This window comes from Cygnus olor, chromosome 1 (genome assembly GCF_009769625.2).
Source record: "Cygnus olor isolate bCygOlo1 chromosome 1, bCygOlo1.pri.v2, whole genome shotgun sequence".
In the NCBI taxonomy this organism is placed as follows: Eukaryota; Metazoa; Chordata; class Aves; order Anseriformes; family Anatidae; genus Cygnus; species Cygnus olor.
The window spans coordinates 53,312,715-53,325,271 of NC_049169.1; positions in this window are offsets into that span (position 1 = coordinate 53,312,715).

Here is a 12,557-nt window from a genome sequence, read left to right on the forward strand (position 1 = left end):
TTGCATTGCTTTGGTTGGGGAAACAAAAAAAACAACAACAAAAAAAGCACAGCAGTGTGATGAATAAGACATTCCAATGTATCTCTTCAAACAGTTTAGGTGATATTATAAATAATTTCTCAAATATATAAGAAATTTACTTTGATTTTTTTTTTTAAGATGGTGATGATATGGGAAACAGGTGAGAGAAGAAGAGAAAAGGTTATTCCTTGTATCTGCAGGCTACTTCCCTGGTAATATCTGATATTTGAACTTTTCTGTGTTTGACTGTTTATGTAAATTATTTTCACTTCTTGATTAGATGGGTGTGATTCCATTCTGTTATTTTTTTCATGTTGACAAGTACTGGCTCCTAGGAGAATTTCAGCTGATGTCCCCTGATAGAAAATCTGGCAGGATGGAAAGATGAAAAGCCTTAAAGTTGTAAACATTCCTTTCAGATAGAAAGAACTGCCTGTTGTGCAAGATGAGGGAAATTCAGAATAATTTTAATGATGTAATGTCATGCAGTTCAGACACAGCTTTTATTCCAGGTAGTCCTTATTTATTTTCCTAGAAAAGCTACATCACATAAAGTTTTATCAATACATTGAAGAGAATAAAGTTTAGTTTTTTTTACATGGGAAAATGTTTAACTATACACTGAATGCCCCAAAATTTTGTCATTTCTTACAACTGAGAGATTTTTGTTGTTGTTGTTGTTTTTATTTTATTTTTATTTTATTTTATTTTATTTTTGTTTTCCTCTCACTTTAAAGAAGATGTAACTAGTTTTCTAGAGGAGACCTTGGAAAAGTCTTTCTGTATGTTCATGCCTGCTGAGGTTTTCTCAGGATTACTAGTTTGTAATGGCTTCCCTTTTTCTGACCCCTGACTCCACAGCATACAATTTCATGACACAGTTTCAGGAAATTCTATGCAGGAAGTGCTTCCAAAGGATGTGGTACTGTTTTGGACTTCATCCAATTTTTACAGTCTTTTTGATCTAATGAACTATGTGGGTCTTCTTGTGTAGTTTCATGCAAGTCATGGATGTCCATTCCTGTAACAGAAGCATGTTGATTTCTTTGCTACCTGCTATTTCAGCTTGAACTAAGACTATTTTTCTATTAAAACAAATAGAAAAATATTAACATTGATAACAATGGGTGAGTAAATTAAATGGCATAATATGCACCATTGGATTTTTTTTTCCAGTTGTGATCAGGAAGTAATATGACAATTAGAGCACGAAAAACAACATGGTAACAAAACGAAAAGAAGACTGTAAAAGAATATTTCAATCTAAGATTTCATTTTATGCTTTGTATTTGAATACCAAGCATATCAAAATTATAACAATTTTACTTCTCATTTCTTGTTTAGGACAGAATTCCTTTCTGAGACTTAGCAGAAATTTGTACTTTCTTTTTTTCCCCATAAGCTCTGTAACTGTGGTCACTGCTGTAGGAAAGTAACTGCAACATGGCTCTTTTTACTTACTTACCATGGCTAAATCTTAGGTTCACCCTTTGAACCTTGAAAGTACCAAAATTGCATGTTTTCTCCTAAAGAAAGACTTGTTTGTGGTAGAGAACAGGTGGAGTGTCAATAACATATTCCTTTGGATACACAGCATTCTATATGAATCAAAATTGTTTCATAATTAGACTGCATGTTGTATCCATTCCCAGATGCCGCTGTCATTTTGTTTAGGGGCAAATGTGAAACTTAAGTATGATTTACTGCCTAGGACCTCTTGCATGGGAATATAGTCAGAACAAGAGTGGTAAATGGACTGAGAAAGATTGTTTACAGACAGATTGCTCATCATGGAGCTATTGTCAGGTAAAAGACAAAGGTGGATGTTTTCAGCATCGTAAACTCATCATAAATCAAATTTGAAAGGTAATTCAGTCAAGCAATTAAAGCTCATGTAATTTTTACACCCTCCATGAAATCAATGTATTGGTTCCTAATTTCTGCCACGTGTGTAATCTCTTGTTTAACTGTAAGCCTTAGCAAGAATCAGAGTTCTCAGTGCTTTTTGAGCCAAATTCTTTATTATTTCTCAGATGAAATTGAGGAAAATAAAAAAAAGTTTCTATTTACGTAAAATTAAAACTAGAAATTCTTCTTTATGTCAGGAGCTCAATTGGATCTAAGCAGAAATGCAACAAAATGCTACCTTTCTACAGCATGATTTGAACTCACGAAAATAACAGTGCTCTCAAGATGTCTCAGCGTATATTTCTGTTAAAGAAAGATCTTAGAATTGCATAATAGTAGAGGATTGCTAGACTGTTAAGAAGAATGAAATTTCTCTAGGAAGAGTAAAAAAAGTTTAATCAAGATTTAATAAACAAAGATTATCAAGATTTGATTGATGAAATGAAGGTTGAAAGAAGATATCAATATTACAGAAAATATACATGGAGAAAAAATAATGGGAAGAGAAAAAAAATTAAAAAAAAAAATAAAAAACAAAAACACTAAAAGCCAGGACTAACACAAAAGAAAAATGACTACAAATTAATCAGAATAAATTGCTCCAGAAATTAGATAAAGAAAACTGAAAGGTCTCAGTTTTGGAACACACCTAAAATGGAAGTAATGGGCCTCCCAATTTGATTGTCATTGTTTTGTGAAAGAAGATCATATAACCTTACTGTTTCTAGGAGCAGGTGACTCAGGAGGGTCATTTCTTTCCAGCCTCATCAAGCTGCTAAAATATATTAGCTTTTGGGGTTTTGTTCCCATCCCATGTCCTTTGAGATCTACCTGTCTGAATAATTACTCTTGATTCTAGTGAACCAGGACAAAGCCTAAGCATAGAGTTTATGTTTATTTACTTAAAACCAAATGAATCATGGTGTGTGAGAAGAAATATTAATAAGGTAAAATTTTAATCACATGCATGTGCACGTATGTGATTCATATGAATCACATACGTGTGCACATACATGCACACTCACACTTTTCTGCATAGTTGCACAGTTCAATATTAAATAATTCTTCAGCTGATTTTCTTTACCTAGAAGTCTTTTAAATATCATTGACTAGTAAGCCCATGGAAGCAGTTGTCCCTAGTGATGTCTAAAATGAGGCAGGCACTGTTATTAAATCACAGATAGGTTTTCTAATATTATTGTTTCAAAATCAAAAATAATTATTGGTAAAACCGATTGAGGGCTTTGAATAATAACTAGAAATGTACTTGTCAGTCATTTACAAAGAAAGAAAATGCATAATTAAGTCTATCATACAGAAATGAAGCCACCAAATATTTTCTAGCTGTCAGAAATTAGTGTTTCATTATGGAACTTGTACTCTGACACTAATACAAAACCCATACTACCATGGTTAGAAATCTCCAGTTCAAAAGAAGTGCAGAAAAGTCTTTGTGTTTTAACATTCTCTAATTTACAGTTCTGTTTTGTAAAACAGCAGAAGCAACTGGACTGTGGAATAAATTATCAAGGGAAGTGGTCATGGCAACATCACTTCAGAGAGTGAAGCCTGTGACATTAGCAAGGATGGCTTAATGAACTGCTGTGCCAAATGTAGGTCAGGTTGTATTGTACAGATAGCTTCTACCACACCAGTCTGCCCCTTTCCTTTTCACAAGCTTTCTCATTTGATTATCATGCTCTTTTTCCAGCCCCCATGGGTGGGCCCCCATGTTGGGGATGGCTGTGGCTGTGCTGTAGCTCTCACCCCAGGGGTGCCTGGCACTTGGGTTCCTGGACTGCTGCTGCAGCCTTCAACACCCCTGGAGAGTCCTCATTTTGCCCAGTGAGAAAGCCAAGCATGACCCTCAGGAGCACACCTGCCTCACAGCTTGTGCCGTAAAACAGCTGAAGCAGGTAGCACAACACAGCTCTTCTCCTCCTCCTCCTCCTCCTCCTCCTCAAAAAAAAAAAAAAAAAAAAAAAAAAAAGGTTAAAAAGGCCTCCCTAAGCAAATAGATACAATAGGAAGACCAGCCTTATCCACACCACCTCCTCCAGCAAGTCCTTTACCTATGCAGTCTCAGTGCCTTGGCCTGGGCACTGCTCAGTCTACTTCTGGTTGTCACAGGCCAAAGTTGTGCTGAGAGTGTTCACAACTAAATTGTACAGGTGAACATGAAAAAATGCCTGCATCTACACCATAGTTTGTTTCATTAACATAGAGCTAGCTGTGTAAGGAGTTGGCTGGGTAGGCAGGTGTGCTTATCTTAACCCCTTACCTCATGTGTTTTTTTCCTCTTTTTTTTTGTTTTTGCATTGTTGTCCACAATGACAAATGGATTGATGGGCTTTTTAACCTTTTTTTTATTATTATTATTTTGAGGCTGGAAGGGTGGTGTTTCCAGCTGTCTACATGCAGATGTGAACAAAATCTCAGGGTAATGTTGGGAATGTACATCCACAAGCCTGGATGCACGCTAAGACATGGGTGAACGTATTCACCATGAATCCCTTGAGCCTACTTCTAAAACGTTACCTACCTGTATTTCTTTCTTTTAAATGGGGAACTCCTCAAAGGAGAAAGTACTATAGTGTTTGTGTTTTTTTTCCCTTTTTCTTTAAAATTTATTTATTTATTTTCTTTTCTGAAGGATCCCTTAGGGAACGTACTGATAGGACCAGGGGTAATGGCTTCAAACTAAAAGACGGTGATTTTTTTATATAAGGAAGAAATTATTCACCATGAGGGTGGTGAGGCACTGTAACAGACTGCCCAGAGAAACTGTGGATGCCCCATCCCTGGAAGTGTTTAAGGCCAGGCTGGATAGGACTTTGAGAAACCTGGTCTAGTGGGATGTGTCCCTGCCCATGGCAGGGGGGTTGAAATTAGATGGTCCTTAATGTCCCTTCCAACCCAAACCATTACATGATTCTATGATTACTGACTAGATTTGGAGACAGGATAGAGTTTGGGTGGAATGTAGGGATCCAAGACAGTATTGAGATTTTGTTTTAAGGACTACTCGCTCCATAGGACTCAAGCAGAGCTTAGTTAATTCACATTTCTTAGATGGATGAAAAAGCTTCATTAAAATGATAGCATTTCTGAATAGAAGGGTAATTTTAGTGAGGAATAGTTGTAAAAGGAAAGTCTTTGTATGATCTTTGCAATACCCTGTTTTGTAGCTGAAAACTATAATTACTGTTCCTTTTGGAGCTCCTTAGCAAAAAATTAAAATAAAAAAAAAAAAAAAACAGTATGTCCTCAAGAACATAGAAGTGAAACCTGTTGTTTACTGAAATGAAAGAACTGCTTTGACTGTTTTCATTCAGACCGTTGTCTTCTTTTAGTAAGTCCACCCACAAGCTCTAGCTATGAAATGTGAAACGTGAAAGGGCAGAGAGATTAGAATAGAACTTTCAATTAAAAATAATAATAATAATAAAAATGATATTAATCAAAATAACAGAAAATATTAATTACATATGAAAGCGAAAATTTAAATCTAAACTTCTGCATGTTGCTAGAGGTGTTGGTCCAAATGAGGTACTATTTAAGAACTGATTGGCCTCAGAATACATGAATTCACACAAGTGATGCCTGATGCCTGATGCATTTATTACAATTGTAAACAAATAAAACTTCGACACCCTTTAATTACCTGAAATGCAGTCTTATCTGCAGAATGCAATTTACCTTCAGAATAGTATTCTGATGACTTAAGGACAATGAAAAAACATTTTCTGACTTTTTCTTCTTTTGTAACATCTTTCTTTACTGTCCAATTCATGGCTCTTTTTAATATTAATTACTGAAACGGATTACCCAGAGAAGCTGTGCTGTCTCCAAATTTGGAGGGTTTCAAGATCCACCTAGATAAGGCTGAGAGCAACTTGGCCTGATCTCAGAGTTAACTGAGCTTTGAGCAGAATGTTAGACTACAGAATTCCTGAGGTCATTTGCAACCTGAGTTATCCTATGTTCTTTTCAGTTATTCCACTTCTAAAACTTTATATCATGTTTAAAATATGCGCAGCTAATTGTTCTTTATTTTCATATTTGCCTTATTCTGTGTTTATTACTTGTATACAATCTAAGAATGTTACCATATTTTGATTGTAATAAAATTCCAAAAAAAATGCAGTTTTAAGTCTTTACTTTTATATTGATTTGAAGTTTATTTCCTGCAAAGAAATGTTCCTAACTCTCCTACAATATTAACTCTTACTGTAAGGGCTTGTAATAAATATTAATTGTTTCATTTCGTATAATTTTCCTTAATATAAACTTTAAAAATGCAAGCCATTTTATGCATATCAAAAGTTTATCTATTTATGAAATAGAAAACATCATTTAACTGTCATAGTTAACTCCCAAGCATTCTGTATGAGAAATTTCATTTAGTAAGTAGTAATCTGCACAAACAAAATTCTAAACCTTAACCTCGTTAGTTGTTTCACATACTACCATAAAAATCTCTTTTGTGTTTATTAGCCTGTAATAAACTTCTGTTACTATTGTGATTTCTCTCCTGCTTGGTTTAAGTATCTCTTCTCATGACTAATAAGATTACAGCAAATTGGTCTAGAATTTTGCAAAGATTCCCCATGAAAATTTGATCTTTTGCATGGTGATATTATAATCCAAACTGGACCAAACATGACCCAATCTCTTGGGACTGACCACTGCCCAGGAAATGTGCAGTATGAGTGCAAAACACCAGGTTTATCCAGGAGAGACAGCTGAGATGAAAGAATGACTTCTGTTGAAGTTATTGGGTAAAATGGTAACATCAACATATGCGTGTTATACAGAAGATTCAGACAAAATATGCTTTTATTCCTGTTTGAATAAAGACGCATATGGAATTAGGATTGAGAAACACACACACATATATCCAACAGATATGTGGATCTCAAAATGCAAGTCTGGTTTCTCACATATCATATCATTGCTTGTGAAGAGAAATTGATTCAAAACCTGAGCTCTTGTTTAAAGGAATTGCAATAGCTTCTATTAGCAATGCAGTATAATGAACAAGCTGAACTCTTCAGACCTGGTTCTTGTTTCAGCAGTGGAAGCAGTGTGTATAGGCCAATTTTTTTTATTATTTTTTTTTAAATTTTTTAGGAATTACAGTCCTGGCTCCTTCCCATAACGGCAGGGTGAGGGATTGCTAGTAGGTCTATTGTGGAGAACATTTATGCAGGCCATTGTCTACCAAAAGCCTTCTACCTTATGTAGCCCTCATAGCCCAGGATCATGCACAGACTACCAAAGAAGCACAATGTCCTTAAGCATTGTATAGCTGTGCAGAAGGGAAGGTAAAATCTTGAAGAACTCTTAAGCGCATGCTTTGTGACATTTGTTATTCATAATAATAAGATTAATTCACAGTAATTTTAGATTTTAGTCAAAAAGATCATATATTTAACAGCATAGCAGGTGGTTTGGCGATTCAGGGAAAGATATACTCAGTCACTCTAACTTTGACTTAAACCTGTGTTTTGAAAGAATTTTGTCACTTTGCCTTCATTTGTTATTATTTTTATAATTTATTAAATATTATTGATAATGAGACTAAGTAACCATGAGCAATAGACCTAAAGAATTTTTGTTTAAGATTGTGAAAAAATTACTTAAATATAAAACTTTTTGGTATATCATCAAGATACTGTGAAGTTTTACTTAAGTGAGAAATTACTTTCTAGTCCACATTATTTTGAAGATATTTTTCATATTCTTGTTTATATTTGTCTATTCATCTATCGAAAACAGTTAAAAACATAATAACCTAACTACTTGTCCTATAGGTTGCTGATGATGCCAGATTGAAAAAAACAAAATAATAACAACAACAACAACAACAAAAAAGATAGAAAAAATGTAAAACAGCATAGTTAACTATATTTGCTTCTGGTACATGTATATTTTATTGAAAGTAACGGTGTTGGATAGGTCATCGTTATTCAGTTTAAAGCATTGTCTTTATCTTCCCTCTTATTCACTGGAGAGGAAATCCAACATACCAGTACAAGCATAATGTAAAAATTTCTCTGTTTTGAATGTATGAATATGAACTAACATTTCCATATTCTTGTCCTTAACAAAGCCGTACTACTACAAATTGAGGAATGGCAGTATTCACTTTCTCATTTTCTTTAAACATGGTTTCCTTATTATATTGAATTCTATGAATTTGAATTTTTCAAACGAATAAAAGAGGAATATGATTCTCTGCATGCCTGTATCTTGCATATTCTTTTATACCGTCTTTGCAAAACTGTTGTAAAGCATTACTGGCTAACAGAATTTTATAGTCACACATTTTACTGTAAATGAAAACAGAAGCAGAAGAGCAGTGTAAATCAAGCCACTTTTTGGGGGTGGCTGTGTGGTGAGAGTTGATGAACACCTGTCAGCAAAGAGGTGACTCCAGGACAGCCTCTCTCTTGAAAGCATCTCTGCTTCTTTTGGAAGTGATTTTAGGAAGTTTAAAATGGTTTTGAATCCTGGCCACAATGCTCAAAAAGGTGACTTCCAGCCTCCCAGGTTTTCAAGGCAACTCAGGTAAAGACATGTTCCGTCATTCCAGCTAGGATCTGAATTCATGCTTTGACAGAATTTTGTAACCTTGAAATGGTCACAGTATCATACAGTATCATTTCATAGTTTGGTAAAAAAATTAACACATTTAACCAAAGCTATCCTCATCATCTTTTTGAAGTAGTCAGCATCTTCTGATACTGATATACTTGTCCTATAGGATTGTGGATTCCTTTCACAACAAGGGAACAAGATTCAAGAGAAAACTAGCTTTATCTAAATTCTTCTCATCATGAGAGGTGGTTCTGCTTCTCATAATACTTGAATAGTATTTATCTGACCATTGTGCAACTAACAACTACAATACGTTTAGTTGGGAATAGCTCCATTAGTGCTTACTGACCAGTTTTCCATTTCTGTTTGTGTGATTTTAATGTAATATATCTTATTAAAAATAGCATACAAAAAGCCTGTCAGAACATTTCTCATTTTTTTTCATTTATTACTAAAAACATGTATTCTATAAATAATTAAAAAAAAAAAAAAAGTTTCCTTAAAGAGGTTTCTTAATGGGTATACTTAGAATCTTATATGTGTATGTTATTTTACAAGAATATAAAGGTTCAAAGTGTTCTAGTGGTACAAATCAGCAACGGACTTGCTTTTTACGCTTATACAATAAAATTGTTTGTCACAGGTGGTGTAAGTAGTGAAGCCTGTATTTAAGGGTGCCTACTAGTTTCCATTAAAAGACTCAGTCTGTAATTACTTTTAGTCTTGTCAAACTTAATGTACCACTCAGATTGGAATTTTCCATGTTATGCCTACTAAAGAAAGAATTTGCTGATTTGCTGAGGAAATATCAGTTAACATATTTCAGCCATTTCCCAGGAAGAGCTTAGGGAAAACATTTTCATTCCTTATGCTAATAAAAATTCTACAGCATAGATTTTTTTTGAAAGCTGTCATGCCTTCTTATTTTATTAAGTATAATAAAGTAAACATAAATTATTATTTTCATTAGTGTTCTCCCAAACTCAGCCAACAGATAAACCATAAAAAACTTAAAATACGCAGTTGGCAATATATGTTATTCTCTGTCTGCCGTGGCCCACTCTCAGCTCATTTGTGTGTGCTAGTTTGGACTGGGATTGCAAAATATACCTAGGTTGTTGACAGAGCAACAGGAGGAATGCAAGAAGCATCCCATTCCAGAAAGTTGGCAGTGCTGCTTGGCCTCACAGAGGCCACTGCCAACCACTCTTGTAAACCAGACTGTATTTTTTTTTCCCCCAGGGAAATGAAAAGAGGTGCAGCTGGTGTGATATGGCAGTCCTGTCAAGTCACTAAGTGGAAAAGGGAGAGTTGCTAGAGAACGTGAGGATAAGGCTGTGAGGGTAAGAGTGGCTCTGCCACCAAGTTCTCTGACGGGACAGAGCTTGGTGCCTTTTTCTTTTATAGAGAGCCTGATGTTCTACCTCATCCTCTTCCTTCCCCCAGGAGATGTGCAATGCACGTTTCTTTCCAGGAGGCTGTACTAAATTGGCACTTACAAGTACATAAGGAATGTTGGTCTAGGGGGAGGAGGAGGGTGTGGCCACTAGTGGCTGTAGTCAAGAAGACATAAGAAAACATTCGAGATCTGACTAGACTTCAGTGTGCCCTCCTGAGAGCTCTCAACACCGTTTGTCCCAGAAGTGTGCCACAGATTAGCAGGGTGCTGAGATGGGACATGGCACCCCCCCAAAAGAGGGGCACACTGAATGCCAAGAATTTAGCCAAGGTAAAAGAAGGAGAGTTGGAAAGCTAAGAAATGAAAGGAGAATTTTGGACAACAGGAGAGAGAGAAAAGGTGCTGTGGTGGTTTGGAGATTGAGGGAGGAAAAGCATAAGGTGGAAGCTCCTAAGAAGAAGAAACATGAAGAAAAGGAGGTTAAAGTGATGCAGGAGTGATGGAGTCAAGAAGGTTAGAGCCTGAAAGGGAGAGAGGCTAGTGTACATGCAGGGAATGACAAGAGAGGCAAAAAGGACAGCCTAGAATACGGACAGCTCCAGAGATTTTTGTCCCTCAAGTATAAGCATGAGACTACACACCCACAGAATGTGTCAAATTATTGCAGAAGTATTTATCACGTAATATATAATTATGTAATCATGTGCATGGTCACCCCTTTTCACAAGATCCCAAGGTTTTTAAGTATGAAAAACAGAAAAAAAAAAGTAAGGAACTAATGACCAGGGCAATAGGAGGCAATGGTATAATAGGTTAGCAATCTGAGTATCTCTGTTGCACTTATTCAGGAGATCAATGAACAAGAAGGAGAAAAAACATAATAAAATGAATGATGTTCTAAAGAACTGGAGGATTTCCTTGTTTCTGCTGCTGAGTGCCTTTGTAAGAAGCTGGACAGCTCATTTAAATCAGACTGTTAATATCTGTTCTTGGATATCTCAAAAAGACACCTTAGCTCAGATTTGCTAGAATGAGCAAGGAGCTCTGCTTCCAATATTTGAAGATGCATACAAATGCTATCAAAGTACTAAGTATTTTGAAAAACTTGCTTCAGCGTGTTTCAGATTAGCACCCTGAAGAATGGACACAGGATAATTTTGACCTTAAGCTATTTATGATAATTCTCCATGTGTGAAATAGAGTTACCTCACTGAAGGCCTGGGTAGATAATTTCATTAGCATCTTTAAAAAATGCAGTGGATGCACTGTCAAGCATTTAGAAAAGCTCATGAAAGAATAAACAATTGTGTGTTCAGAATGGGTTCAGTAAATAATGAATACATCCATACACCTAAAATAATGAAGAATAAACAAACAAAATATCATCAAAGTATCCTTTCAAGGAATACTCTTCACTCTTCAGCAGCCAGGCTTCTGAAAAAAAAAAAAAAAAAAGTAATAAAAACTAAGTCTATCAATCAAAACTCTATATCTTTACATATAGGAAGCCCAGTTAATGTAGCCTGAGCCAGTTTTGCAATTTCAGTGTGGATTTCAGGAGCAGGAGGAAATGCATTATTATATAATACTAGAGATTTCAATCACTACTTAATTCTCCTGCGTGAAAGTAGCGTGTGGTTCCAGGAAGTTTTTTTCTTGGTAGATACTGTCAGTAAAAGAGAATACTTACTTTGGGCCTCCACTCAGCTAGATGTAAAACTCTCATTTAAAGCTCTGAAACTAAAGTTTTTCATAGTAAACAGCTTCAGTCTTCCCATCTCTGAAACTTCAGTTTCAGAGATGGGAAGACTGAAGCTGTTTACTATGCTCCTCAATGTACAGCATTCGGCTGAGTTTTCTGTCATTATGGCTATTTGATCAAAAGTCTGACTGTTCTGTATATATTTTCTGGTGCTCTTTAAATTAATAGTATCATCTGTGTGTATCTTTGGCACAGTTTCTAATTTTGCTCTTCTAAAAACCGTTACTTTTAGATATTCCATCTCAGATAACAATCATATCTTGAAATATCATATCACCTCAGCATAAGGAAAATAAGTTAACCTGAATCTGTATTCTCATAATTTTTTCTTAGCATTAGACATACAACTTTCCTCAAAACAGATTTAACAGCATTTATATGTTTTTTAAAGTTCCAATGAATGTAATAAATCTCTTGAATTTAGCTTCTCTACTTGGCAGTTTCACCATGATCCCTTGTTACAAATTAAAGTTTATACTCTAATCTTTAAGGACAGCTTATGTAAAATAATACACTCTTGAAGCAAAACAGTGACGTAGTTAGCCATATCATTAAAACCTTTCTGAACATAATGATCACTGTCAAGCACACAAGAATTACTGTGCTTCTTTCATTTTTAAATCACAAAGTGGCTCAGAGCATCTTGTTGGACAGTCATCACACAGAATCAGCAGTGAACACATAATCCAGAAAGAGGGCATCATCTTAGAATAACTCATAATTCAAACAGTAGTGCCAACCTGACATTTTAGGTGGAAAGAGTAATAATTTTCAATAAAAAGACAATAATTTCTTATTTGCTTTCCATGTCCTATTTCATTACTACGGTAAGTGAAAAAGAGCTCAGAAAACAGAGATAAGCTC